The sequence below is a fragment of the Triticum dicoccoides genome, chromosome 5A, assembly GCF_002162155.2.
Source record: "Triticum dicoccoides isolate Atlit2015 ecotype Zavitan chromosome 5A, WEW_v2.0, whole genome shotgun sequence".
Taxonomy (NCBI): Eukaryota; Viridiplantae; Streptophyta; class Magnoliopsida; order Poales; family Poaceae; genus Triticum; species Triticum dicoccoides.
The window spans coordinates 584,379,139-584,389,968 of NC_041388.1; positions in this window are offsets into that span (position 1 = coordinate 584,379,139).

Consider the following 10,830-nt stretch of genomic DNA (forward strand, 5'->3'; position numbering starts at 1 on the left):
TATGTGGGTGGACCAGTGCTTGGGTGTTGCCCTTCCTTGGACAAGACTCCCACTTATGATTAACCCCTCTCGCAAGCATCTGCAACTACGAAATAAGAATTAAGGTAAACCTAACAATATCATGAAACATATGGATCCAAATCTGCCCCTTACAGAGCAACACATAAACTAGGGTTTAAGCTTCTGTCACTCTAGCAACCCATCATATACTTATTACTTCCCAATGCCTTCCCCTAGGCCCAAATAATGGTGAAGTGTCATGTAGTCGACATTCACATAACACCACTAGAGGAGAGACAACATACATCTCATCAAAATATCGAACGAATACCAAATTCACATGATTACTTATAACAAGACTTCTCCCATGTCCTCAAGAACAAACGTAACTACTCACAAAGCATATTAATAATCAAGATCAGAGGAGTATTAATTATCATTAAGGATCTAAAAATATAATCTTCCACCGGATAAACCAACTAGCATCAACTACAAGGAGTAATCAACACTACTAGCAACCCACAGGTACCAATCTGAGGTTTTGGGACCAAGGTCAAATACAAGAGATGAACTAGGGTTTGAGAGGAGATGGTGCTGGTGAAGATGTTGATGGATATTGACCCCCTCTCGATGAGAGGATCGATGTTGATGACGATGGCTTTGATTTCCCCCTCCTGGAGGGATGTTTCCCCGGCAAAACACCTCCGCCGAAGCCCTAGATTGGTTCTGCCCAGGTTCCACCTCAAGACGGCGGTGCTTCATCCCGAAAGCATTCTTCTCATTTTTTCCAGGAACACACCATATAGCCAAAGATGGGCACTGGAGGCCTGCCAGGGGGCCCACAAGGACGGGGCGCGCGCCTAGGGGGTAGGGCGCGCCCTCCACCCTTGTGGCTGGCTGGTGGCCCCCGTCTGGTATTTTCTTCGCCCAATATTTTTATATATTCCAAAAACATGCTCCATGAAGTATCAGGACTTTTGGAGTTAAGCAGAATAGGTCTCTAATATTTGCTCCTTTTCCAGTCCAGAATTCCAGCTGCCGGCATTCTCCCTCTTCATGTAAGCCTTATAAAATAAGAGAGAAAAGGCATAAGTATATTGTGATATAACATGTAATAACAGCCCATAATGCAATAAATATGAATATAAAAGCATGATGCAAAATGGACGTATCACACAACCACCATATTCTATTCCACATATAGTGCTATATCCATGGCTCACGCTCATGTATTGCATGAAAGTTGAAAATTTTTGAGGACATCAAAAGTAAGAAACAATTGCTTGGCATGTCATCGGGGTTTTGTATGATTTAATACTTTGTATGATGAAGATGGAGCATAGCCAGACTATATGATTTTGTAGGGATAACTTTCTTTGGCCATGTTATTTTGAGAAGACATGATTGCTTTGTTAGTATGCTTGAAGTATTATTATTTCTATGTCAACATTAAACTTTTGTTTTTAATCTTATGGATCTGAATATTCATGCCACAATAAAGAAAATTACATAGATAAATATGTTAGGTAGCATTCCACATCAAAAAAAAATCATCATTTACATACTCGAGGACGAGCAGGAATTAAGCTTGGGGGTGCTTGATACATCTCCAACGTATCTATAATTTTTGATTGTTCCATGCTATTATATGATCTGTTTTGGATGTTTTATATGCATGATTATGCTATTTGAAATTATTTTTTGGACTAACTTATTAACCTAGATCCCAGTGCCAGTTTTTGTTTTTCCTTATTTTTGAGTTTTGCAGAAAAGGAATATCAAACAGAGTCCAAATGGAATAAAACTTTGCGCTGATTTTTCTTGGACCAAAATATGCCCAGGGGACTTGGAGTCTAAGTTAGAAGAGCCGCAAGGCGGCAACAAGGGTGGAGGGTGCGCCCTAGGGGGGGTTACCTTGTGGGCCCCTTGAGACTCTCCTGACCTAGCTCTTCGTCCTATATATTCACATATATTCCAAGACCCTCCAGGGGAGCCACGGAACCACTTTTCCACTACCGCAACCTTCTGTACCCCTGAGATACCATCTTGCGGCCTTTTCTGGCAATCTGCCGGAGGGGGATTCGATCACGGAGGGCTTCTACATCAAACTAATTGCCCTTCCGATGAAGCGTGAGTAGTTTACCTCAGACCTACGGGTCCATAGCTAGTATCTAGATGGCTTCTTCTCTCTCTTTGATTCTCAATACCATGTTCTCCTCGATGCTCTTGGAGATCTCTCCAATGTAATCTTCTTTTGCGATGTGTTTGTCGAGATCCGATGAATTGTGGATTTATGATCAGATTATCTATGAATATTATTTGAATCTTCTCTGGATTCTTATATCCATGATTTTATATCTTTGTATTTCTCTTAGAATTATCGGTTTGGTTTGGCCAACTAAATTGGTTTTTCTTGCAATGGGAGAGGTGCTCAGTTTTGGGTTCAATCTTGCGGTGTCCTCACCAAGTGACAAAGTAGGGGTAGCGAGGCACGTATTGTATTATTGCCATCAAGGATAAAAGGATGGAGTTTCATAATTTTGCTTGAGTTTGTCCCTCTACATCATGTCATCTTAATGCGTTACTCTGTTCTCTTGACCTTAATACTCTAGATGCAGGCAGGAGTCGGTCGATGCGTGGAGTAATAGTAGTAGATGCAGAATCATTTCGGTCTACTTGACACAAACGTGATGCCTATATGCATAATCATTGCATTGGATATCGTCATAACTTTGCGCTTTTCTATCAATTTCTTGGCAGTAATTTGTTCACCCATCGTATTATTTGCCTTCATGACAGAAGCCTCTAGTGAAACCTATGGCCCCCGGGTCTATTTTCCATCATATTTGTTTCCTATCTACTATTTTGCAATCTTTTATTTTCAAATCTATAAACCAAAAAAAACCCCAAAAAATATTTCATCTTTTGTTTAGTTTTATCTATCTCTATCAGATCTCACCTTTGCAATTGACCATAAAGGAATTGACAACCCCTTTATCCATTGGGTGCAAATGTTTGATTGTTTGTGCAGGTACATAGATTGGGGACTTGCTTGTACCTCCTACTGGATTGATACCTTGGTTCTCCAACTCAGGGAAATATTTATCTCTACTTTGCTGCATCACCCTTTCCTCTTCAAGGGAAAAACCAACGCAAGCTCAAGAAGTATCATACACCATCTCGTAACTAACTCCTCAGTCACTTTGCTTGCAAGCTTCTTGTGACGTTGTATTACCGAGAGGGCCTAGAGATACCTCTCCATTACACAGAGTGAAAAATCCCAATCTCTATATTCACGCCAACTCAACAGGCACCTTCGGAGATACCTGTAGAGATTATTTATGATCACCCAGTTACGTTGTGAAGTTTGATAGCACACAAGGTATTCCTCCGGTATCCAGGAGTTTCATGATCTCATGGTCGAAGGAACATGTATTTGACATTAAGAAAGCGGTAGCAATAAACTGAACGGTCATATGCTAAGCTAACGGATGGGTCTTGTCCATCACATCATTCTCCTAATGATGTGACCCCGTTATCAAATGACAAGTCATGTCTATGATTAGGAAACCTTAACCATCTTTTGATCAACGAGCTAGTCTAGTAGAGGCTCACTAGGGACAGGGTATTTGTTTATGTATCCACACATGTATTTAAGTTTCCGGTAATACAATTCTAGCATGAATAATAAACCTTTATCAAGAATAAGGAAATATGATAATAACAACTTTATTATTGCATCTAGGGCATATTTCCATCATTAGGTTCGTGGTAAACTACTCATGCATCATCGGAAGGGCATCAAGGTTTGTGTATACGCCCTTCGTGATCGAATCCCCCTCCAGTGGAGTGCTGGAGAAGGCCCTAAGGTGAGATCACACGAGAACAGAAGCTTGCGGCGGTGGAAAAGTATTTTTTTTGTGTGCCCTTTGGCATAGGGGGAATATTTGAGGATTATAGTGCAAAGATTAGGGTTGGAAGGTCTTTGAGGGGCTCACAAGCCCTGGGGGCACGCCCCTATGGCTTGTGGCCACCTCGTAGGTCTTCTGGCCTCCTCTCCAAGTGTCGTGGGTTTCTTCTGGTCAAAGAAAAATCACCATAAAGTTTTATTCCATTTGGACTCCGTTTGATATTCCTTTTCTGTAAAAGTCAAAAAGGAAAAACAGAAACTGGCACTGGGCACTAGGTTAATAGGTTAGTCCCAAAAGTAATATAAAGTAGTATATTAATGCATATAAAACATCCAAAACAGATAATATAATAGCATGGAATAATCAAAATTATAGATACGTTGGAGATGTATCAGCACCCTTCTTGGAATTTGATGTCAAAGGGGGGAGAGAGCACATCAAAGCTTATCAAATGAGCACATCTAAGCTCTTCTAAAAATGTTTGTTAACAAATAGGAGAGAAGTCACATGTCTTTAAGAGGGGAAGACGTGTTAGTATGATTGATTCTAGTTTTGCTTTGTCTTAATTGACCTATATTTGCTCCATTTGTCTTTGCTCTGATTTTATCTCATCTTTGCTCTGATTTCATTGCTCTAATTTTATCTCACCCTACCTTCTCCCATTACCCAATATCAGATTCAGAGTCTATGCCTAAGGGGAGAAAAATCTTTGGAACTTATTGCACATCTTTAAATCTTGGGGGACATGTCTATATCTAAATGAAGTAATCATCTTGTAGTACTCACCCATTACATGTCATCCCAGTCTTGGTATTCGTGTGGTTCTTTGAAACTGCTCTATTTTGAGTGTTCTTGTGTTCTCTAACCCTGTTTTCTCAAGTCTACTCCCTTAAAAGTCAGATCAAGACCACAAGGTAAGTATATGCATCACACTCATGTGCATGATGATCTCTTGCTGTTGTACATATTGTTTGCAAGAGGGAATCATAAACATGAAGGTACATTTCTTAACCACATTGTTTGCTCCGATGCATATAGCCAAGATACATGTAACTCTCTGCTTACTTTGCCATGTTATGCATTCACATGTTCTTATATTCTATCTTAACATGATTGCATACATGTAGGGCGAGCTTATGCATGTTACATGTTTCTCCAAATCTTTACTTACTACTCTTCATATCATTTGCTTAAAGCTTTGATGTATGTTGTCATCAATTACCAAAAAGGGGGAGATTGAAAGCACAAGTGCTCCCTGGGTGATTTTGCTACTAAATGTCAACATATCCCTTGTTGGACTAATAGTTTTATCTAGTATGTTTCAGATATGTTCAACAACAGTGTGGCAAGGACAAGAGGATGTGGAACCCCTTCAAAACTCTAAGGACAAATATTGGCAAAAGCTCAAGACTCTTCATCTTTATTTTGGTGATCCAAGATCACATTGAGTCCATAGGAAAGCTGATACTATTAAAAGGGGATGAGGTGTTGCTTAATGGCTTGCTTACGCAAATGCTTAGTGATATTGCTCCAAAACCCTCAGTCACTTTCTCCATCCAAATATGTCAAAACCCTAAACTCCAACTCGGCCCCACCGATTCTTTCTATCCGCCGCCACCGAGTTCATATGACATAGCCACAGCCAGAAACCCTAACAGTTCGGTCTCATCGAGATGGACTTGCCAATGCTCTGTGACTTGTTGCATTTATTTTGGTCTCACCGAGTTATACGATTGGTCTCACCGAGTTGGCTTGATAGATTCTCTGTTGCCTTATTGCTTCACTTCGGTCTCACCAAGTTGATGCAATCGGTGCCACCGAGATGATGTTTGCCCTAAGCCCTAGCACATCGGTCTCACCGAGTTGTTCCAGTTGGTCCCACCGAGATTCCTAACATTCACATTTTTTAACTAATCGGTGCCACCGAGTTTAATCATTCGGTCTCACCGAGATGGGTCAAATGTGTGTAACAGTTGGATTTTGTGTGGAGGCTATATATACCCCTCCACCCCCTTCTCCATTTGAGAGAGATCCATCAGAACATGCCTACACTTCCACCATGCATTTTCTGAGAGAGAACCACCTACTCATGTGTTGAGATCAAGACATTCGAATCCTACCACAAGAATCTTGATTGCTATCCTTCTCCAAGTTGCATTCCTCTCAAATCATCTTTCCACCATATCCAAATATGTGCGACATAGTTGAGTGTTTAGGAGACTATCATTTAAAGCACAAGAACAAGGAGTTCATCATCAATACACTGTCTATTACCTTTTGGAGAGTGGTGTCTCATAGATTGATTAGGTGTCGCTTGGGATCCTCCGTCAAGATGTGGAGTTCAACCAAGAAGTTTCTAAGGGCAAGGAGATTGCCTACTTCATGAAGATCTACCTGATTGAGGCAAGTCTTTCGTGGGCGATGGCCATGGTGGGATAGACAAGGTTGCTTCTTCATGGACCCTTTGTGGGTGGATCCCTACTTCGTTGAAGTCTCCATCAACGACGTGGATGTACGATAGCACCACCTATCGGAACCATGCCAAAAATCTCCGTGTCTCCATTGCGTTTGCAAACTCCAATCCCATCCCTTTACTTTATTGCAATTTGTATGCTTTACTCTTTCCGCTACATATACTCTTTTCATGCTTTCTTGAAATGTATTGTGAATGCTTGAACTTGTGCCAAAACTCAACCTTAACTTGAAGAATTTAAAAGCTGCTACTTTTGCTTGTTAAGGGTCTAATCACCCCCCTCGAGACCCCTCTTCTCGATCCTCGCACAAATACGTGTCATGTCTGAGCACTACAAGATCGAAACCATCACAAAGCACCTCTCACATCGCAAGAAAAATCAATCTAGTTGGCCAAACCAAATCACAGATCGAAGAGAAATACAAAGCTATAATAATCATGCATAAAAGAGTTTAGAGAAGACTCAAATAATATTCATGGATAATCTAATCATAAACTCACAATTCAAAGGATCCCAACAAACACATCGCAAAAAGTGATTACATCGAATAGATCTTCAAGAACATCGAGGAGAACATTGTATTGAAGATCAAAGAGAGAGAAGAAGTCATCTAGCTACTAACTATGGACCCGTAGGTCTATGGTAAACTACTCACACATCATCAGAAGGGCAACAAGGTTGATGTAGAGCCCCTCCATGGTTAATTCCCCCTCCGATAGAGTGTCGGAAAAGGCCTCCAGATGGGATCCCTCGAGAACAGAATCTTGCGTCAGCGGAAAAAGTATTTTGGGTGGCTCTCTGTTGGTTTCCCAATTTTCGAGAATTTATAGAGGCAGAATTAGGTCAAACAGGTGAACATGAGCCCCACAAGCCACCAGGGCGTGCCTACCCCCCTGGGCGAGCCCTGGTGCCTCGTGGGCTCCTCCTTCATCTTTTGGCACTCCCCCGTAGCTTTCAGGGTCTCTTTTGTCTAGAAAAAATCTGCAAAAAGTTTCATGGCATTTGAACTTTGTTTGGTACTGATATTCTGAAAAACCAAAATCAGGCAAAAACATCAACTGACATTGGTCACTAAGTTGATAGGTCAGTCACAAAAAATGATATATAGTTGGTTGTAATTGCATATAGAACATTGAAGATTGATATTATAATAGCATGGAACAGTCAAAAATTATAGACACGTTGAAGACGTATCACACTCCGTGTTGTTACAATTAATTACACGTTCGGGTCGGGTCGATGTTGTTTTCGGACGTTCGGATCGATTCAATATGACCATTCTTCCAACGTCACAATCTCAATGTTGTTTTCGGACTATCGTTACACTTACGCATATCGAAAGATATGGAAAACATGATCACTAAGAACACTTGAGCTAGTTTTAGAGACGGGTCTATGAACTTTTATTTTATCCGTTTATCATTCCACACATGCATATGAGTTTTTCACTGAATTGCATATTTCAGGATTATAAGAGTTATAGCATAAAATATAAACACTTAACTATAAATGAAAAATATAATAATATAATATTATTGCCTCTAGGGCATATTTTCAACGGCCATAAGTACTAATTGTACTGTTTGTGATCACTAAGTTAGGCTTACTATTTTTCTCAAATGGTGGAAGGTTACTAATTGTACTAGTTAGTTTGTACTAATTGTACTATTTTGGCGGAAATTCATGCTCACGTTGACAGAAGGTTACCGATTGTACTACTTGTAGTATTAATAATCACGTGCTTAGCTCACTATTTGGCAGCGATTTCTCTGTTGCGGAATGGAATTCTATTTTTTAAGCTAATAGAATCGTACATTTGAAGTACAACGTTGGATGACCAGCTTCGTTCTTGTGTCCACGGACCGCGTTCCGTGGATCAATAGTGTGTCTATTTTAGAAGATAGCATTAGAGATGCCCTTTACAACCGGCGCTAACCGCATAAAAATATGTTTTTTTAACATCATTATAGATACAAGCGCTTATATACACGCGCATACACTCATCCTTATAAATGCATACACGCACACCATATTTTTATGAGCACCTCCGAAAGATTGAGCTGGCATATCATCTTGAGATTTACGAAGTCATTGTAGGCACCTCGTCATCGATGGGAACGTCTCTTCCCACTGAATGCGCATCGTCATAAAACCTGAAACAAATTCAGAAATAAATGCGAGAACTAGGATTTGAATCCTAGTGGACTGGGGATACCACAATCCTTTTAACCATCCAATCACAGACTGGTTCGCCGCATGAAAAGATGTTGAGAAATGTTTGCGTACACACGTAACCTGGGTTTGCGACGTCCTCCCAAACAAGGTTTTCAGAATCACAATTTTGAATCGGATCGGAGCTTCGATGGTAGGATAGCAAATTGCAGAATCTTTACTATCAGGATCATAGAAACGTAGATTTTAAGAACTAAAATCGTAGAATCAGAGAGATAATCTTGGATCGTAAAGTCGTAGAACCATATAGCAAAATCGTGATTCCGACAACCTTGCTCCCAAAAATACGATCAAATAATGCAGAGCCAATTGAAGAAATTAGCAAAAGAAACCATGCAATGCATTGGAATAAACTATACCACACTTCTCTAACTAAATGATCATGACTCGAGATGTTAATAGGTCCACGTCCTTTATTTAAATACATGGTATCCATATGTGTTGCCACTTATATATCCTCCTTATCATCCTCGCTGACAGTGGCCTTGGTGCTCACACAACCACAACGAGTTTGAATATTCTCAATCATAAGACATATCTCTGCATAAGATGAGAAGTCTGCTTTTTTGTGAGGTTTTGGCAAGGCGTGCATGCATGGTTAAAGCTCGTTTCTTTTGTCTCCTATCTTGATTTTGCTGAGGTGTTCATTTCTAATCTGGATCGATGCTTATGTGAAAGGGAGACAGACCATGTGCTATTGGTTAATGTTGCACCCTAAATAGCATTTTTTTTAAATAGTTAACATGTAACAGAGCATCATATTCAGTTTCTACACATTTTTTAATCAAATTTCACATATAGCATGTTAAATTTAAAGTTAGGGTTCAAAAGATATGATTTTTCTAAAAGTATTTGATATATATTGTGGATTGATTAACCCAAATATCAGGGGTTCTCATGCAAAAGCAAAAAATTAACATGGGTTAATTACCAAAAACATCAGAGTGTTTTTTGCTAAAGCAAAAAAAATCTAGCTTTAAACTCAATTGCAGGTTGATTAGCGAAACATCACAAAATATCCTGTAAAATGGCATGACGGATCAAAAATATCGCCTTCTTTTATAAGTGGATATAGATTAATCCATAGGTGTCGGTGTGCACAACGTGAGTTCACCTCTCCCACGAGAAAGGGGATGACTGTGTAGAGTACTGTGTAGTCACTTTACTATAGACTTTATTGGAGAATTTTAGGTAGTATACTGACCTAATTTGTGCAATTCCAATCGCACTACAGCTGCCATTAGGGCATTCCAATGTCGACCTTCGAATTGTCCGGACCACGCGGTTCGGATGTATTTTGCCATCCAATGCGGTTATGTATTTGTCTTCTTGGCTCCGGACATTATTCTTCCGGTGGGAGGGGGGGCTTTGTGGCCATCGAGACCGTGGCCACGCAAGCGTTCGACATCCCAAACCATCGATGAGCACCGACGCGTGGATGAGCAACTTGCCGCCACACGGCTATCACGTCAAACGTGGACGTGGACGAGCAGGTAGCACTGCTCGACTCCTACCGCTCCTTCCACGACATCCTCTGTGACCTCCATTAAGCGGAGTTAGAAGTCGCCTTCAAGGAAATTGACGAGGCAGCGGACAAGGACGACGTCGCGAGCTCCCCCTCGACCGCACCCCGCCGCCACAACGATGAAGCTAATACATCCGCGGGCGCCACCCGTGGCGAGGAAGAGTAGAGCATGGGAGGATGCTGGCGCTCGGGTCCCAAGATGGCCACCACTCCTCCCGTTCCGTTGAAGCTAAGCTTGGCGGGCTCTTCATCGCCGACCGATTAACAGAAAGCAAGTTGCGGAGGCGAATAGCTTCGGTCCCTGACATTCATGGCCGATTGTACATGGGGAATGGGCACCAACGATCATTTAGACTAACTTTAGAGTACGGTTAATTTCAAAACTTCAAATATGTCGAAATATAATAAATTTGCTCCGATTTAGATGAAAAGCTTCTGGCTTTATGTAAGATTTACCCAAGTATGAATGAATTTCGTCTGGTTCTTTTAAATATGTAACAAATTTGTTCACTTTTGCTAAATTTCCTCTGAAATGTAACCAGACATTTGCGGTTATGGTTGGATAGCCGTCGGCTCCCGCATCCGTGTCGACGGACTGGCCCCTCTCGATTCATGGACGGATGTAGTGTCCGTTTTGAAAGTCAACATTGGATATGTCCTCATCAAAAGTTGGATCAACCCCCTATGG